Genomic DNA, 16,675 nt, shown 5'->3' on the forward strand with positions numbered 1-16,675 from the left:
ATTGAGCGTATTACGGGATCCAAAAAGCTAGACAAGACACGGTTCCAAAAAGCCGTGTTGGAGTAGGAGTTTGGAAGGTTTAAGTACATTGGGTAGATTAGGGTTGGAGAGTCTCTTGCTATTCGTGTATCCCAATTTATTGTCTAGTAGATTGATTTACCGCTTGAAAGGTGGCAGAGAGGTTTTTCACCGAGTTCTTCGATTTTTTCTTCGATAACACATCGCCGTATTATCTTGTGTTTGCATCTCTCTTCCCTTACTCTTGCACTTTACTTTTATTGTTTGTTATTCTTATTTATGCACTAAAGTAGTGTCGGCTGATTGCGCTTCATTTACTCTTATTTCCGCATTTAGATAATTTAGAGTAAAAGCAATCTAGTCGTAATTTTTAATTAGAAGTATAGACAACTCTTGTGTTTTCACACAAATCTGAGCTTTCATTTTGTATCGAGTCCTAATGTTCACAAGCATTTTTATCATGATTTTCTTTTCTTTTTCTTGGACTTAGCTCATTTATTAAATAAGCTTGAAACTAAGGCTCAAGTTTAGATTGTTTATATATAAACAAGCAAATATGAATAAGTTTTTTTATCAAGACAAACTCTATTGTTTTTATGAATGACTTGTTTCATTTATTATGGGAAATGCTTAGGGCACTCGTTAGGAATCCAGTTAAAGAGAGTTTTTATGAAAAAAGAAAAAAAATTAATATTTTGATAGCTTTTTTCATTTTCCATAAAAGTAATGTCAAAACTTTTCTAAAATGGATTTTTAACTAGTGCTCTAAGAGCACTCGTCAGCATGACCCTTCATTTATAGTATTATGTAAAATTCTAATTATAGAAATAATTATAAAAAATAAAAGAGAAAATTATATAGAATTAATTATAAAAAATAAAAGAGAAAATTATATTTAAAACCTATAATGTTAATATCAGCCAATTTAATTAGAATGATGTTGTCTTCGGTGTTTAATATGGGTGGGGGTATATTAAACCCAAAAAAAAGTGTTACAGACTCGAAATGACTTGAAAAGACTGCTAACCTAACCCCATCCTAATACCAAACTTAAGATTAGCTTACAGACACGAAAATCAATCAACTTGTCCATTAATTATAAATCAGTCCTAATCTTCTGTTTAGAAATCTAATAATAAAGATTAGCTCCTAATACCAAACTTAAGATTAGCTTACAGACATGAAAATCAATCAACTTGTCCATTAATTATAAATCAGTCCTAATCTTCTGTTTAGGAATCCAATAATAAAGATTAGCTGTCAGAACTCAGATAAAATAAAACAACAAACTTGCCTTAGGCCCGTATCAAAAAAAAAAAAAAAACTTGTCTTAGTCTCTGTTTGGAAAGTAAGTTCTAACACATTTTCATACCTTTTAAACAATCTTACATATATTTCAACATATTTTTTTATCTACACGTATATCAAAAACACCCAAACAACATTTCTCAAACTAACCAACCAAATAGGCCCTAAATAATTGTTACCTTCTGCGTACAAGGCTACTGGCAACCAAAAACTTAAGATTAGGCTGATTAGCTGTCATACACAAAACTAATCAACTTGTCCCCTTAATTATAAATTATAAACGAAAATTAGAATTGGGTTCAAGGCAAAGCTGCAGGAAACAACCAAATACAATTCGGACAAGCACACTGCATCCACAACATTTGGACATATTTGCAACTAGTATATTTTTTCAACTTTAAAAAAAAAAAAAAAAAATTGATTAATTTATATTTGTAGATCTATGATTCATTGCATGTGACGAGTGAAAACAAACATAATTATGTTGCTTACAACCTCGTTAAATATGTAATTTATGTCACAAGTTTTCTAGCGTGATGGAAGATCTTCAATTACACATCTCTGCTATAATTCAAGTTGTTATAATTCAGGTTGATTTGACTGCTGTTACCTAATAAGACTTACAGCATATATATATATATATATTTAAAAAGAAGAGAGAGATGCTACAATATACTACAAGCTAAGGAGACAGACAAAGTACAAGCAGTCTTCAAAGGATTGATCATTGATGTGCTTTCCGTTATGTCCAGTGGATTTTATTTTTTTTAATTCAACCAAATAAGTAAACCCTCGATGCCACATCAGCTCTCCGTAAATAAATTTGTAAAAAATTTCACGTTTTTAGAAAATTTTCTTAAATATTAGACCAAGTAAAATAATTATAGAGAATAACAAAAGGAGTAAGGGAAAGTTTGTATTTTTTTTTTTTGGAATAACTCCAACTTGAAATATCTTAAATTCTATTTTTCCATTTTGAAATGGATGAATTAAATTTTACAATATCATTAATATATTAAAAAAACCTTTAACTATTATTTTTTGAATATTTATTTAAGTTATTGTGGGGGCTAGATAGCCAGAAGGTATTGTTGAAATTGTATATATTGGGCCTATGGCCCAGCCCAAAAATATTTACTTGTCCGAGGATGGTCAAATAACATTATTATGGGAATGGTAAAAGAGGAAGAGATAAAGATTGTACATGATAGTCCAAAAGATGTCTGAGAATAAAGGTCATATCAAAAATGTAAATCCGAGATCAGTAGGAATGTTCTACCGTCCTGAACATCCTACCAGGTTGCATCACGCTTAAAAGTCAGAGATTGGATAGGAGAGGAGTAGAGGAAGGCAACAAATATCTATAAAAGCTGCTACCTCTGTATTAAATGCACTACACCTAACTCCCTGGCCGCATTAATGTAGAGATAATACATGAACAGTATATTTCAGCCTTACAGCTACTAAATGGAAATGGGTGGAAGGTGCTAATGGGACAAGTATTAAGACCGACCATCTTGCATGCACGTGAAGGGTGGAGATGAGAAAGAAGGAGAATATATAAGGAGATGGTGGTGACAAGAAGGGGGGGTCGAAAATTCATAAGGGAAAACATTGTAACATCTAAAAACCAAGCTTGTAGTTGAATTTGAGAGAAATATATAAGAAAAGCCCATCTCGAACCTAGCCGAGGTCAATTTGTCTTCAATATAAACCTTTTTCTATCCATTCTCTTAACATTTGGATCCATTGTAGTGTTTATTTGATCAACTAAGGCCTAGTATTCAACTCATTCTCTACAAATTCATTATTTTGGGTTTTTTGGACCTAAAACCCTTCACACAGTGGGCAAGGAACCCAAATTTGGTCCTTACAGTTATTAATGATGTAATAAAATTCAATCCATTCATTACAACTTGATAGCTTAGATTTTAGGAATTCAAGGTGAAATTGCTCCACTTTTGTACTTTGTATTATATAGTAAAATTAATATTATAGAATTAATGATATATAATAATAAGAAAAAATGAGTTGTGAATCGTTTTAGAAAATATTTTATAAAAAATTTTTAAAAAAAATCATCAAACTTTTTGGAAAGCTTTTTCAAATTTCCACAATTTTTTTTAATAAAAAAATAGACTATTAATGTATGCTCTAATTGGACCCATATAAAAGGGAAAAAAAAATTACATTTTAAAGAAGTAAAACAAATTTAATCTTTGACCATTTAAGTGAAATTATGTTGTTTTTGGGATTTAATATGAGTGAAGGATTTATTTTATTAACTTTCAAACCTCAAGATTTATTTATTACTTTTGAAATTATAAAATTTAATTTATTACAAAAACTTAAATTATAAGGTTTGTGTATCCTTTTGTCCCAACTCCCAGGTTCGTTGGGTTGGGCTCGTTTAGTGTGATTCTCAGCTTTCATCCTACACTCACGAATGAGGCCCATAGTCTAACAATGGTTGTGTTAACTGTTAACTGCTAACCAAAACTAACCACTTCATTGTAACGAGGAACAACATATTACAGTTCTAAATTTCTAATGATTAGTAACGCAAATAAAGCTTCTCATTCACAATAGTCCCTCGGAACTCTCTGGCCAGCCATTTACAAATCAGAAATTGCATTTCAGTAGCCATACTTTGATTTCCAAAAGGAAACGAATCTTTCAATGGGGCTTTTCGAAACTAGGCTCTCCATTGGTACTTGCTTTGAAGGTTGCAGCTAGCACACGCCTTTGCTTAATTCATTTAGCTTCCTATGCCACTGCCAACTTATTTACTCTCGTCACTTGAAATTGTAATTCCTGAAAAAAGTGCTACAGTAAGTTTCAGGGTTTTTATTAATGAATTCAGGGAAAAATGGTTGCAATAGCATCTAAATCCCCACAAATTAGTTTTCATAAATATTATAAGACCAAATACCATATCAATGAATCGGAACATAAAAACAGTAAAGAACTAATGGTTTAAGGCAGGAACAACCCAGTTGGTAGAAGCATTGAGAAAAATATATCACATCAGAAAAATGGTATTCATTTCTAAAATGAATCTTTGCTTCTAAGCTACCTTCAAAATCAAGCTGATTTCATGTATCATTCTCTTCTTTTATTTTGTAAAATCCAAATGCCAACTAGATTTTGTTCCAAGGAATTTCTTTTGTAAATACTGTTCTTCAGAGATCAAACAGAAGTTGTGATTAGCATGAAGAGGATTGCATGTCTGAACCATAGCTGCAACAATTTGAAGCAACCTCCGCTCACGGAAGCCATGTGTAGTGAATCTGTTGCAGCAATGGAGCCTCATGAGCTTATATCCTATATGATAATTTATTCCCCATTGAAGGAAATATACACGAAATTCTCAAATATGTAAAAACAATTACATAAGACAATATTTACGTGGTTCATGAAAAAATTCTAACTCTGTGATCTTTGTAATGAAGCAAGATTGTGAACCAAGAAGATCAGTGAGAATCAGAGAGAAAATGAGAAAGCAAGAGGAAGAGAGAGAGATTGAAAGGAAAATCTTTATTAATGAAAAATCTGAATTGAATGCTTAATTACATCTGTGTGATTGTTCTCTCTATATATAGTACAAATCTTCACTATAACAGAATAGATTAAGATCCAACTGTCATTCACTATATAGTACAAATCTTCACTAGCCCCGTGATTTTAGGAACAAACCCAGTAATGCATAACTGCCATTCCCGCCAAGTTCAACTGTCATTTGATACTCTCTCTGCTAGACGACATCGTTTGGTTTCCTGTAGTGGTATTTCTAAGTAAAACGGTGCGCATTACTTTAATGAAACGATGCGTTTGATGAATAAGCCTGAAACGTTTGATGGATAAGCCAATCTCTCTTCTTCTTTATTTCTGTTGAACCAGACTTAGTTCTGTGGACTAAGCTCTACCTGGATCATCATCAGCTTCAATAGTTCGGTAGTTTGTTTACGTTTACGGAGTTGCAAGAATTTCACTATTCTCAGGAAAACATTACAAGTTGCAGCAGTACAATTTTCTCTCTCAAAATAAAACCAAATCCTAATATCCAAAAACAACAGTTTTTCTATCCTATAGGCCCAAGTCTTTGCTCCATGAACTAAGTTTCAGAAAATCTCTCATTAAAAACTGTAACAATTTTATTTCAGGTCGAATCATAATTTGCATTAAGCACAACTAGGCTCTACAAAATCCAACACCCATATCCTAGCTAGCTCCTCCCTGATTTGACAATAAGAAAATAGACAAAATTATTAATATACATAAAGGTTGGGAAAAAAAAATATCATTTGTGAAAGTTCAAATCTTCTATCTCATTTTTTCTATTTCACTTTATATACTACTAATAAAAACTTGTCACATGTCAACCTATTTAACTAAATTCTACCATTATGACTTTTTTTGTTATATATTTTAATTATCTAAGATTAATAAATAAATAAATAAATAAAATAAAATAAACCATCACCTCACACATTTTGAATCTTACTGAGTCATCCTCCAAGTCATCAACAGCATTTTCCTTCCCATATCACTTAAATCTTAAATTGAGTCACCCTCCAAGTCTTCAACATCATTTTCCTCTCTGTACTTACTTGTGCTTGCATCGGTCTACAACAAGAGAAGTTCAAATTAACGGTTTACAATAACAGAAGTTCAAATTAATGGCTTAAACAAAAAACTAATCCAAAAACAACCTGAGACGAAAGAGAAAATAAATTCCAAATATACATGTAATTGATACCTAAGTCAGAAAATCCAACAAGCAAAAGAACAAATCTCAAGTCTTTTCAAACCAAATTCCTTAGAAACAAACATAAGACAATTAAATTTATGTTTCTATATAAGTGTAAGCAAATGATATATGTTTATGTAAAATAATCTTGGCAAAAATATTATTTTGGATTTTACATTTTGGGTTTACTATAAATATAATTCTTATATTTTGATATTAGTCAATTTGATTCATGTTATTTTTAATTTACAGTCAACTTGTAGGTAATTTCTGTTAATGAGTTAAATAGTAAGAATTACATTGAAAATGACCCCAAAATGTAGGGACCAAAATAGTATATATTTTCATCAAAACTCTTATCATTTTCTGATTATATATAATATAGGATGACTTTATGGGGAGAAATAGTGAGTTCATATATAAAATGAAAATTTCTATGTCAGCTAGATGGTAAATATGAAAAAAAAAAAAGAAAAAAAAAAGATTTCCTAACTGGCGTGTGCTTTTGTGAACAACTTTTTCTTTCATCTTTGTAACATAGAACTAAGTAAAACTCACTGTTTATTTATTTTTTAATATAAAGCAATCCACTATTAAAAAAATTCCGATTGAATTAGATTTGATGTTCTTTACACAAATTTTAATTAAATTAATTATAATCTCTTTGACAAATCCTCTAATTTAGCATTTTATTTGTTAACACTTGATGGTTAAATATGCATCAAAATTGACTTTTTTTTATAGCTTTTTAATATTTCTAAAATTACCTTCTAAACCAATGCTCAAAGAGCATTCGGTCAACTTTTTTCTTTAGGAATTACATAAAATAAAAGCGTTAGAACATTACCTTCTCAGTGAATAATTGTCGCACGCATGGATCAATGATCATAGTTTTCCTCCCAATATCTTTTTATGGCTATATTAACATCTTCCTCCCATGACACTCCTCTTCGGACTGCCAACCAATAGTTTTTGCCCAGTCCAACTTCCTTTAGCTTCGGCATGCTTAAGACTCCTTTAGAGAAGATCTTCAATTCCGGACATCCAATCACAGTTAGATTTTCCAGTGATGGGAATTTGATGATGCAATTACCCAAGTGGAAGCTTCTCAGACTGGGTAAATCAAGAAGCGACAAATATTTCAATTGATTGAAACAAATTGCATCTCCCGCTTCACCTTCTCCCTCATTTGTGACTATTTCTCTCATTCTTTTGCATTCATATAAAGTCAATTCTTTGAGTTGAACCAAACTTTTGACTTTTGAGAAAGTTGGTAAATTAATCAAGCCATGACATTTCGATACTCTCAAAGTGTTTATTTATTTTTAATCAAGTCTCAACGGTTGTTTTTCTGTTTAACAATAGCTTTTTTTTTCCTTTAAACTTTTTTGAATCAATGGTGGTATTTTATTTTTTAACCAAATGATGGATGGCTCCTATATAATTGTCATATATAATATAATGTAATGTAATAATAAAGAAAAATAAAACAAATTGCAGGAGTATAAAAGTAAATTTATATAAACTACTTTTTCTATCTCCATTTTTCTACTCAATTAAATAAAAAAGTTTATTTATTTATTTATTTATTTTTATCCTTTACTTTTCTATCACTCTAACTCTTTTATATCTTCTCATCACTTTTTCTTCTCCTCAATCCAATAGACCCTAACTCTTTCAATATCAGAAAAATATAGCCCCATCCATTATTTACCTTAAACCAGCCATCACGTGAGTAGGGCTATCCATTAGCAATGATGTACCCCAACATTAAAACATTTAATTTAAGTCTGAAGGCTTAATGATAGGATGGGAAGTTGTTTAAAACAAGCATATTTATAAAATATAAAATATAATTAAGAACACATATATTCCAAAAACGTTCAAAAGAAAAGAAGAAGGACAAATGAAAATAAAGAAATCAAACAACATATCTACTATATTTATGACAAAGGACTATGCAAACAATGGAAGTGAAGACAAAGCATGAGCTGTAAAACAATATGATCTATCAGAGTCACACCCCAATCACACCACATTGGCAAATATTTTTCAGCCTCTACTGTAAGGTTGAATTTAATCAACCATCTAATTGGCTTTATTCCGTGACCAATTTGCTTGTAATTTAGCACTTAGTAACCCTGTATTTAGGTGGGAAAATTGTAAGGGTAGTGTGTGAAAAGATGTGAAGAAAACCTCAAGAGTGTGCAAGAAAAACAGAGTCTCGCGACTAGGACTCGCGGGTGGTTCGCGACTGGCAAGCCGCGAAATGGAGTCATGTGAGAGGCACACTGGGAAGCTGAAGGGTCGCGCCAGCTGTCACGCTACAGGACAAAAGTTTCAGTCTGGCCAGGCCGTTACGTCGCGACTTGATTTCTCGACTTGGCCAAGCCACGAGTTCAAGTCGCCAACTTGCCCTGTTTGGCAAAAACTGACGTTTTGCATTCCCTTCTCACCCTACTATATATACACCCTTATACCCATCATTTTGTGAGAGCTTCCAGAGAGAATTTTGTGAGAGAAAACCCTAGAGAAATACAAGATTGATTCATCCCCAATCTTCATCTAAAGAGACTCTACAAATTCCTCTACTCTCTTCCTCTCCATTGTCATACCCTTAAGAGGTCATTTACCAAACCCTTGTCTCACCACACCCACGTCTGTGAGAAGGTCCATTTGGTGCTTTGGGAAGCAGTTTGGAAAGGAACCAATATACATTGGTTGATGCTATGGTCAAGTAGCGGAATCCGGGAAGCTAGAGAAGAAATAGGTTCGGCGTAACCTCGTTAGAGCAAGAAGCTTGGAGGGCTTAGGTACTTGGGTAGATTAGGCTTGGAGGGTCTTCTGCTGTTCATGTATCCCAACTACATTCTTTAGTGGATTATTTGACCGCTTGGAGGGCGGCGGAGAGGTTTTACGCCGAGGACTTTGGTTTCCTCTTCGATAACACATCGTGTGTTGTCCGTGTGTTTGCATCTTCTTTCCCTTTACATTTGCCTTATATTTACTGCTGTGGATGCGTTTATATTTGGCTTAGATTGTTCTATCAATTCTGTTATAAGCTTGTTATCATATTCCGCACATAAATTGTTTGATATAAAGCTTGAATTGGTATTTGTGTTATTTGGGGTCTAAACGTTCAAAGGTGTTGTATACCCTTTTTGAACTTACACCTACAATTTTCAAAATTTACATCTTAAACCACAAAGCATGGAGGCAGATGTTTTAGTTCTGATATTTATTTAATTAAGATCAAATTATATTATATAATATAATATAAGCAAGACCTTAGACTCTAAAATTTTTTAAAAAATGACTCAATTTTCTCATTATTTGTCAAAAACTATATTATATATGTTAAAAAAAAAAAAAAAAACACTTTTGCTCCATAATGTTTACATAATGAGTGCTTTTATAGTTCCTAAAATTTTAAATGAGCGCTTTTAGCCACTAAATTTTCAAAATGAGTATAATTGGTTCCTTTGTCTAGTCTCTTTTGTTTTCTTGTCTCTATGTACCTAATGTGTGCATTACCCAACCCAAATAATATGGATCCTCTTCCCCATTTGAAACCCAAATCGGTAATGAGTGCCCTTCAACGTCACTACTATTGAACCTTAAACCCAAATTCGAATGATATTGCTCCTCTCAATTTCATGACACAAGACAAGTTAAAGATAACCCTTCAAACTAAAATCTTAAAATCATTATTGATTCTGCCTGTTAACTTTCATTCAATTTGACTGACCAACTAGTTTTTATGGTCGCTATTTTTGGAAGAACATGAAGCTGCCAGTGATCTCTACTTCAAGGTGAAATTACCCCATTAGTACTTGCTTTTGATGGCTGCTGCTAGCACGCGCCTTTGCTTCATTTTTAGCTTCCAGTCTTCCACTGCAACTGCCACTGCTATTGCCAAGTTGCCAACTTATGTACTCTTGTCACTTGAAATTGTATTTACAGGAAAAAGTGCTACAATAAGTTTCATGGTTTTATTAATTTATTCAAGGCAATATGGTTGCAATAGCATCTACATCTTCAGAAATTAATTTCAAAAAAATATTATAAGAACAAATACCATATCAACAGAACATAAAAACAGTGAAGAACTAATGGTTTAAGGAAGGGGCTAAATAGGGATTTGGGTGCACTCATTCTTAAGGAAAGTGTTGTTGCCATGGTATAAGCCTACATAGGGACAGAGTCAAAACTTGAAGTTAGGGAGTAGCTTTGTTGCTCGCTGTGTGCAGCGTTTTTGGCCTTTGACTTTACTACTTTACCACTAACAATTTTTTATTAAAAACTTTTTAAGGGGTCAAGTTGTTTGTTTTGGGTAACATAGGTTGATCGGGCTTAATTTTTTTTAGCTTTATTATTGGTAATTTTTGTTGTTGGTCTAATTTTTTTGGGCTTGTATATTTTGTTTTAGATTTAATATACTAATTTTTATGGCTTTTAAAAGGTGGAAAATGATAAAACTACAAAATTTTTAGAAATTGCTAATAAAAAAAATTGATGGCATTGTTAGAAATTGCTAATTTTTAGAAATTACTCTTAAAAAAATTGATGGCATTGTTAAAGGAGGGCAAAGTGTAATTTTATTGAACAAAATTACTAAAATTAGTACCTATTAATATACTAATATTAAAATTTAAAAAAAAAAAAAAAAAAAAAAAACAACAACAACAACACTTTAGAGGGGCCATTACCCCCATCTAGTCTATATATAGCTCCATCCATGAGCCCACATTTTATAGAAGGTCTCATTGCATTGTGTAAGTACAAATAGTAAACACATATTTAATATATAACTAGGTTGTTAGTAAAAGGAAAAATGTGTTGTAGGTAAGTGTTTCACTATTCGTGTTGTATAAGCATTGAGTAGCAATATGCCGATATGCCTACTAAAGGCCTTGTTACATTGTATTAAAATTTGGCACTATTCTATGTCATTTAAAACATTACGTTCTTAGAATTTTTGCTATTGTCATCTTGATTAAGAGTGTAAAGACCAATTATTTAAGTAATAAGAAGATAGGGTACAAACTTGGGATAGTGTTAGGCATCAAAACCAACTTAATTGAATGGGGTGGCCTCTACTTGTACTACTTAACCATTTTTTAACATGGGTTTCACTGAGACCAATGATGAAATTCACATCCTAACAGCTTAATCTCAATTCTCACAATTGTTTTTTTGGCCTAACAGCAACTCGATCAACCTTTGTTGTGTCTCAATTCTAAGGTATGATCCCCAGTAACTTCATCTAAAATAAATAAATATAAGCATACTAACCATGTGTCTCAATGCTTAGTATTTGTTTTTCACATTTGTTTGTTTGTTTTTTTTTTTTTGCTGAATATTTGTTTCTCACTCCTTAGATATGAGCTAGGGATCCTGCTATATGGTTTTCACCTCTTAGAAATGAGCAAGGATGAGTACAAAATTCACTACTTGATTAAAGCAATCCGTCAATTTGTCTATGAAACTACAGTTTCACTAATTAAAATTCATATGATTTCTTGGACTATATAATAGCCTTGTCTTATCTCCAAAGCCCCATAACCAAACTACTATGAGTCTATGAGTCTCATCCTTATCCGTAACACACCAATACATTCAAGCGAACTTTTTGGTCCATCCAATAATGTCTAAACTCTAACATCACAACCAAAAACAAAAAGCACTACATCACTTGTTCAACAATCAAAGTTATATTGTTCTAGAAATCAATCATTAATAAATTAAAAGATCAATCTTCCTTTGAATCATTCTCGAAGTCATTTCAAGTATTTTTCTCTCCATTTTTAATTGAATATTAATGAGTCATCGTCCAAAGCTATCGCCAGCGTTTTCCAGTCTCCCCTTACTTGAATCTCACATTGAGTCGTCATCCAAGTCATCAACATCATTTTCCTCTCCGGCCTCACTTGTGCTTGCATTGGTCTACAATAAAAAAAAGGATCAAATTAATGCCCCAAACGAAAACTAATCCAAAAAAAATAAAGAGATGAATGAGAAAATTAATCCCAAAACAACATAACACTAGATCATGATCTAATCAACAATCTCATTCTTATATACAATAATAAATGCAATTGATACCTAAGTCAGAAGATCCAACAAGCACAAGAACAAATATCAAGTCTTTTCTAACCAAATTCCTCAAGAACAAAAATAAGAATATTTTTTTTGTCAAACCCAAAAAAATAGAAGATTAAATTAGTGTTTCTATATCATTGTAAACGAGTGAGATATGCTTGTGTAAAAAATATATAGGAGAAATGAGCACTTCATCACCGTAAAAGAAAAATGAGTTCATATATAAAATGAAAATTTATTTATGTCAGCTAGATGGTTAGTATGAGAACAAAACTCCAACACTTATAAAATAAAGAAAAAAAAATGTATACCATATGTGCATGTCTGTAGATAAATATATGAAAAATAAATGTGTAGCTTATTTATTTGGATTCAACTTGCCAAGCAAAAGCATAATACATGGCAGCGGAAGCAAATTATTCCACAAAAAGCCTTCTAAAAACTGATTGCCAAAGTGGCACGTGTGTTTGTCAATAACTTTTTCTTTTATCTTTTAATTTAAAACTAGTTGAATTCACTATTGTTTTAATGTATAAACTAACTCAATATTAAATAAACTAATTTAAAACTAGTTGAATTCACGTTCCAGTGCATTGCACCTTTTAACGACCAGTAGTGAAAAAGTATACTAACAATTGCAAATGTTATACATATTATATATTATTAACGTTATGTTGCCTTGGGATTTAGGATATGTGACCATTGGGTTCGCATCATGTCACTTTCCTTGTCTTAACTCCAACAAAAATGCTTTTAAGAATTACATAAAATAAAAACGTGAGAACATAGTCAACATACCTTCTGAGTGAATAGTTGTCGCAAGCATGGATCATAGTTTTTCTCCCAACATCTTTTTATGAAGGTATTCACTTCTTCCACCGGGAACAGATCACTTTGGTGTGCCGACCAACGGTTTCCATCCAGTCCAAAAGTAAATAGCTTAGGCATGCTTAGGACTCCATTAAAGAAGATCTTCAATTCCGGGCATCTGTTCACATGTAGAAATGCCAGTTTTGGGAATTTCATGGTGCTAATACCCAAGTGGAAGAAGCTTCCTAGAGTGGGTAAATCATAAAGCGACAAATAATTCAATTGATTGAAATAAATCTCATCTCCTGCTTCACCTTCTCCCTCGTTTGTGACTATTTCTCTCATTCTTTTGCATTCATATATCGTCAATCTTTTGAGTTGGACCAAACTTTTGACTGTTGAGGAAGTTGCCAAACTAATCAACCCATGGCATTTCGATACTTCCAAAGTGTTTAAATTTCGGAAATACATTGAGGATGGCACTAAATATTTTTAATTTGCCGTATTCTGATACATGTAGAGACTCCAAATTTTGAATGCCCATACCTTGTTGAGAGTTTTCCTTCCACAAATGCATCAACTTGGGCATTTTAGATAGATATAAAGTTGTCAAACGTTCGAACATCTCAACATATTGTCCTTCGTTATCGACAATTCCACACGGACAAATTTCTTCAAAGAAAAAATTACTGATGCCAAGCTCTTTAAGATTGTACAATCCTTGAACAAATACCCAAGGGAATGCTGTCGACCTATCTTTGCTGTACAGCCCGAGGACTTTTAGTTTGCAAGAGAACTGTGCTTTTAATCGATCATATGTCTGATTTATGGTATCATCCCAATCCAATTTCAATTCTTCAAAGTTAGACAATTTATCCTGGGAAAGATCAAAGTATTGAACATAAGAAAGGAAAAGTTAGTGTTCTCTAAGCAAGTTAGGATAATATTCCCAACAATTTAAAGTAGGATCGAATGTATCTATCCAGTGGCTAAGCTAGGATATCAACTCAATTGGGGAAAGATTAAATGACAAGATTGAAAGCATAATTAAATTGGAAAAATAATAATGGGTATGAATAACAAAATAGGTACACAATACTATGATATGTGATTGTCATACAAATCTCTATGATATTGTGATTGTCGGCGAGTCCATGACAACCAAAGTCTATGTCAGCATACTTCTAGAGTCATCATGTGACTCGATGAGTTCAGTGCGAATGTCGCAGGGTTAAGATGTTGCGTCTTTTATGCGTTCATGTTTAAACACTTCAACATGCTGCGTGATGGACTTGTAGAAGAGATGGGGTTTAGGATTTTGATATTATTAGTTTTAAAATGAGTTAAAATTAAAAGGAAACAAAAGAGATTAGGTGGTGAGGTGGCAGTGTCTCATTGGTCTCTTAAAGATTACCTAAAATCTAATTAGGTAGAAAGTGATTTCATTAAGATAAGAGGGGTGGTTTTGGTTTAGGCGTGTTGAAAAAACAGATTAGGTGCTGGGTGTGTTCATGAATCAATTTGGGTATTGTGAGATTTCTCTCTCTCCATGACTTTTTGTCAGAAAATTTTCGCATTATTCTAAAAAATTGAGTTATAGTTCCAAACACAATTTTTGTGTTTTCAACCCCTAAAAAACTAACCTGAAAACATGGTGACAAACACACTTTTTGTATTATAAGAATTTGAAAGCAAATTTTGAATTCACTTTTTTGATGACTGTTTTCACATTGTTTTGAAAACAAAAAAACACCAATACTCTAACCAAACAGGAGTGCGCCTACTATGAAAAGACAATAACTAGTACGATAATATTTGTTTCTTTCTTCGAGTAAAGGGGCTTTATGTATGTGTTATTAGGGGCAATTTAATATTAGATACTAATATTATATATGATTTTGGGGAGGTCATGAGGCGATTGCTTATATATGATTTTCTAACATTAGATACTAATATTATACATGATTTTCTAACATAAGATACTAATATGTAACTATTGATTATCTTGTGTAATGATTGCATGTAATACCATCTCACACTAGTGTAAACCCCACAAATGAACTACTGATCTGTATGTAAGAGGCATAGTATGCAACTTTATGCAACTTGAGGGATTTGGTTTCAAACAAGATCACTCACGCACAAAAGTTTGAGTACAAATATGCACAAGGTGTCTTTTTCTTTTTCTTTTTTTAAAGGAAATATAAAAAGTAAAAAAGATCCAATTCAACTAGGGTTTGCCACTTGTGGTTTAAAGGTGTGTTTAAAAGTTGGATTTTTTTACCTTTTTTATTTTTAAATATGATAGATTTCAATTTATAGTATTGATTGCACGATTAGAGTTTTTTATTATCAGGTCAAGACACCTAGTGATTTTTTGTGTACGTAGAATTTTAACCTAGATCTTTTTTTCTTTTTCTTTTTTTATAACAGGCTTTATCGGTTGAAGTAGTTGGAACCTACTAGAAAAATTGTAAGCCAAAGACAAAAATAACCAACAAAATATGATGTTAGGATTTAAATATCTTAGTTTGTATGAGCAAACATGTAAATCAAAATTTGTCTTGTTATAGTTTTTAGATTTTATAGGTATGTTAAGACAGGTGCTCAAGGTTTTGTTTCTTAGTGTGCAAGAATGAAAATTCGATTCATTTCGACTGATCAAAAACTTATAGTTTTGATCAATCGAAATGCATTTTCACTAAAATGGATTTTCAGCCTAGCAGCCCATCAAGTGATTAGGGTTTCCTATTTTATTTTACTTAGTATATAAAGAATACTCTAAAAAACGGTTTTAGGGACTTTGGAGTTGCTCATTTGAGATCTAAAAGATTTTGTGCCTACAAGGAGCGGCGTTAGCTTTTGTCCAGTGTGTTCAAATGAACCCCAAGAGCTAGCAAAGAATTTTTTTTTTTTTTTTTAATTTTTCTTTTGTTTGACATTCTAAAATAAAATTTTGAACACCCTGTGTCCTTAGAGAAATGATATGTACATAATATTTTTACAACAGATCCTAAGTAACAGGTTGTTAATAGCTGTTACCAAAGTGGCCAAAATAGTTATTTTAGTGGTGGATTGAAATTAGAATAGTAACAACCTATCACCTAGAATTTGTTGTGAAATATTTATAAACATAGCACTTCTCAAGTCCTTGACCTTAAATCTTTTTTAATTCCAACTGAAATAATTAATTTGAATATGATCCTATTAACAATCTATTCTTGCAAATAAAAGTTACAATTAATTTATACTTTTGACCGAATTTGTGAGTGGAATAGCTAATTTTGAATGTGTTTTTAATTTGTTGTTTGTTTAGTGGGAATTGAGGCATGGGCTAGTCAATTCGTCAGTGATTAGCAAATGATAATACTAAAACACAATTAAACAATTATATAAGGAGTGATTCATTTCGTTAGTGATGCTATTGATGTTTATCTTATTTTTAAAGGCTATATTCATAATAAATCTAATAATCAACTTGACCTTAAATGTGATTAATAATCATATCTGACAGTGGTCTAAACCCAACATGTGACAAATCATATGCAAAATTATGCTTAGAATAGAATGGGTCGAGATACCCATCAAAATTGTCCCACTATAATACATATGCGTCAACAAGTTTTTTAATAAACAGAAACAAAAAATTTGAATCTATCACGAGATTAGCAAAACATATTAGTCAAA

General features: G+C 31.9%; 1 long non-coding RNA gene across 1 annotated transcript; it reads right to left on the reverse strand.

The window, feature by feature from the left end:
• Window positions 1–4,844: 4,844 nt before the first annotated feature.
• On the reverse strand, window positions 4,845–7,345 carry LOC112032238 (uncharacterized). The gene is made up of 3 exons (XR_002885070.2): window positions 6,924–7,345; window positions 5,810–5,952; window positions 4,845–5,562 (listed from the first exon to the last, which is right to left on the reverse strand). It is a non-coding gene; the product is annotated as an uncharacterized LOC112032238 (long non-coding RNA).
• Window positions 7,346–16,675: the final 9,330 nt, after the last annotated feature.

This window comes from Quercus suber, unplaced genomic scaffold (assembly GCF_002906115.3).
Source record: "Quercus suber isolate HL8 unplaced genomic scaffold, Cork oak 2.0 scaffold_675, whole genome shotgun sequence".
NCBI classification, from domain to species: Eukaryota; Viridiplantae; Streptophyta; class Magnoliopsida; order Fagales; family Fagaceae; genus Quercus; species Quercus suber.